Below are 4,165 nucleotides of genomic sequence, written 5' to 3'. Positions count from 1 at the left end.
AGTCGCTAAGTTTCATGAGAAAAATGAGAAGCAATCGTTCAAGTCCGGTTGCGCCCGTCGCTGCTGAAGGCGCCGCCGCCATGACCATGGCGCAGATGGCAGAGATGATGCGTTCATTGCAGGCAACTGTGGAAGCCTCGCGCATAGAACAGGCGAGAATGCATGAGGACCTGGTCGCCTCTCGCGCCAGGAATGAGGAGCTTAGCAAGGTGACTGAGGAGCTGCGTCAAGCTCTTCAGGAGCAGCAAGGGCATTCTTCTGCTGAAGAGGTTGCGCCGTCGTCGCCACCTCGTGTTTTTCCTATGCCTTTTGTTCAGGCGATTACTGACAGGCCTATTCCTTCGAGTGTGGTTCCTGTTAAGGCTGTTTTCACCGGCGTGGAGGATCCTGAGGCTCATCTCACCACGTTCCACACGCAGATGATGCTGTCAGGGGGATCAGACGCCGTGTATTGCAAGATGTTCGTGAGCACGCTCCAGGGAACGGCGCTGGAATGGTTTGTGAGCCTGCCTAACGGTCACATAACCAGTTTTCAACAGTTCTCGAAGATTTTCGTCGAGCAGTACATTGTGAATAAGGCGCCGCCCAGGGTGTCTTATGCATTCAATATCAGGGAGAGTCCCTCAGAGACTACCTGAATCGCTTTGGGGCGCAGATGGTCAGATCGCCGGCCAAAGATGAAGAAATGCTGGTCTATGCATTCAAGAAGGGCGTGTTGCCGGGACCGTTCCGCGAGGCGTTGATCAGGGCACACCCCGCCACGTTTGTTGAGGTTAGGCGACTTGCGGTGGCCCACATCGCCGATGAGAGTGAGGTCGCCGAGAAGAGAGGAAGCGTAGCTCCCGCTAGGCCATGCGCCCAGACCAGGATCCAGCAGCAGAGGGTGCTGGAGACAGCGGCGACCAGGAGGGATCAGAGGACTCGCCATCCTTATGATCCAAGGAAGAACAAGGGTAGGGGCCAAGGACGCCAGCAACCAGCACGCCGGGAATACAATCGCCCGCCTAAGCACAAGTTTGTCATGGGATTGGCGGATCTGATCGCCATTCCCAACATATCCGCTAGGTTGAAGGCGCCAGAAAAGGTGGGTGACAAGGTGCTGGGACCAAAGCCAGACGCTTGGTGTGAGTTTCACCAGGGTTTTGGCCATACAGTGGACTCGTGTTTAGCATTAGGATACCAGCTCGACGATCTGGTAAAGAGCGGGTTCCTAAATGATTATTTGCTGGACAGAAGAACGGGGGGCGCGTCGAGCTCCCAACCGGCAGGTGCTGAAGCTCAGCAGCACGAGATGCCCACGCATGGAGAAATCCACACCATTGCAGGGGGTTTCTCAGGCGGTGGATGCACCGCATCACAGAGGAAGAAGTACGCGAGGTCTGTGATGACGGTGGATATGTTTGAAGACCACTCGCCAGAAGTGGATATTACATTCACCAAGCAAGATCTCCGGGATGTTGTGCCTCATGACAACGATCCCATAGTAATTTCGTTGATAACAGCAGGAAGAAAGGTCCACAGGGTGCTGGTGGACCAGGGAAGCTCGGCAGATGTGATGTTCTGGCCGACTTTCACGCAGTTGGAGCTGCCCCTCGACCAGCTGAGGCCCTATGGAGGGTGTTTGTATGGGTTCCCTGGTGACCAAGTGGAGGTCAGGGGGTACATAGAGTTAAGGACAACGTTTACAGACGTGGCGGGTTCAAGAACGGAAAAAATCAAGTATCTGGTTGTAAACGCTCCTTCAGCGTACAACATCCTGTTGGGAAGACCCACGCTCAACAGGATAGGTGCCATACCATCGACCCGGCATATGAAGGTGAAGTTGCCATCCATGGAGGGGGTGGTCATCACCATCAAATCCGATCAGAAGGAAGCAAAGAAGTGCTATGAGAATAGCCTGAAAAACAAGAGATCGGTGAGTTACGTAACAACCACCCCGCCTCCCGGTGTGAAGCCCAGATCGACGGTAACAGAAGAAATCGCCGGAAGGGACGTGGAGATGGTGAACGCAGAGCTGGGGGAGGGGAATGCTGGTCTGGAGGAGGAAGAGGCAAGGAATCGCCCTGAGGAAGCGAGAGAACTGGGAATCGCCAGGGCGGTGATCGCCAGAGAAACCAGACCAAAACCCGTCGAGCAGTGGCTCGAGAGAGAAATCGGGGGAAAGATCTTCAAGCTAGGAAGATCCCTGGAGGTTGAGCTCCAGGACCAGATCGCCAAGGTGATTGAGCGGCATCTGGACGCGTTTGCATGGTCCGCTTCGGACATGCCCGGGATCGATCCCGACTTCCTGTGCCATCATCTGGCGATGGACAACTTGGTAAGACCAGTGCGGCAAAGAAGAAGAAAGTTCAACGAAGAGAGGAGGCAGGCAATCAGGGATGAAACACAGAAACTCCTCACTGCAGGCCACATCAGGGAAGTTCAGTATCCTGAATGGTTGGCAAATGTCGTGCTGGTGAAGAAGAGTAACGGGAAATGGCGCATGTGCGTCGATTTCACTGACCTGAACAAGGCATGCCCAAAGGATTCGTATCCTTTACCAAACATAGACGCCCTGGTGGATAGTGCTGAAGGGTGTAAGCTGTTGAGCTTCCTGGATGCCTTCTCGGGGTATAATCAGATTAAGATGCATCCCATGGATGAAGAGAAGACAGCCTTCATGACGGAGAGATCGTGCTACTGCTACAAGGTGATGCCGTTTGGGCTGAAGAACGCGGGGGCCACGTACCAGAGGCTGATGGATCGAGTACTTGCACCGATGCTGGGAAGGAACGTGCAAGCGTACGTCGATGACATGGTCGTGACCTCGCCGGAAAAGAGCAAGCACGTTGCAGACTTGGAAGAATTGTTCACGACGATCGCCAAGTTCAGATTAAAGCTTAATCCAGAGAAATGCATTTTCGGCGTGGAGGCTGGAAAGTTTTTGGGTTTCCTCTTGACTGAAAGAGGCATAGAGGCCAACCCTGATAAGTGTGCCGCCATCCTGACGATGAGGAGCCCAGCTACGGTGAAGGAGGTTCAACAGCTAACAGGTCGGATGGCAGCCCTGTCTCGCTTTGTGTCAGCTAGCGGAGAAAAGGGCCATCCCTATTTTCAGTGCTTGAGGCGCAATAACAAGTTTGCGTGGACGAAGGAGTGCGAGGAAGCCTTCGTCAAGCTGAAGGAATATCTGGCGAGCCCGCCGGTCTTGTGCAAACCGCTGGTGGGAACCCCTCTCAGGTTGTATTTTGCTGTAACTGAGAGGGCGGTGAGTGCGGTGCTCGCCCAAGATCAAGATCAGGCTCAAAAGCCTATTTATTTTGTGAGTAAGGTGTTGCAGGGCCCCGAAACGAGATATCAGGCCCTGGAAAAGGCTGCGCTGGCTGTGGTATTTTCGGCGAGGAGGTTGCGCCACTATTTCCATAGCTTCACCATTCTGGTGATGACTGACCTGCCCATCCAGAAGGTCTTGGAGAAGCCTGACGTTGCAGGAAGGATGGTGAAATGGGTAGTAGAATTGTCAGAGTTTGATATTAAATATGAGCCTCGAGGCCCGATCAAGGGGCAAATCTTTGCAGATTTCGTGGTTGAGCTCTCATCTGAGGCGACGCGAGTTGAAGGGGACGACTTCCGTTGGGTACTCTCGGTGGATGGATCGTCGAACCAGCAGGGCAGCGGTGCTGGGGTCATTTTGGAAGGACCCAACGGCGTGCTGATTGAAAAATCTTTGAGATTTGCCTTCAAAGCCAGTAACAATCAAGCAAAATATGAGGCGCTGATCGCCGGGATTTTGCTGGCCAAGGAGATGGGAGCCAGGGTGTTAATGGCCAAGAGCGACTCGCTGCTAGTCACAGGGCAAGTAACAGGCGAGTTCCAGGCTAAAGATCCACAAATGGCGGCCTATTTGGAGTATGTGCAGGAATTGAAGAGTTCCTTTGCCTCCTTTGAAGTAGTACATGTGCCCAGGGAGTAGAATGCCCGAGCTGACTTGCTAGCTAAGCTCGCCAGCTCAGGCAAGGGGGGTAGGCAGAGGACGGTGATTCAAGAAACTCTGAAGACGCCGAGAGCATTTGTGGCAGATCACCTGGTTCATCAGATAAGCAAGTCGACGGAGAAAGCAGCGAGAAGTCATAAGTCCCTGACGCAAGAGACTTTGAGATCGCCGAGAATTAGAGCATGTCGAGGA

This window comes from Phaseolus vulgaris, chromosome 11 (assembly GCF_000499845.2).
Source record: "Phaseolus vulgaris cultivar G19833 chromosome 11, P. vulgaris v2.0, whole genome shotgun sequence".
Classification (NCBI taxonomy): Eukaryota; Viridiplantae; Streptophyta; class Magnoliopsida; order Fabales; family Fabaceae; genus Phaseolus; species Phaseolus vulgaris.
Note: the sequence above shows the minus strand (reverse complement) of the source record.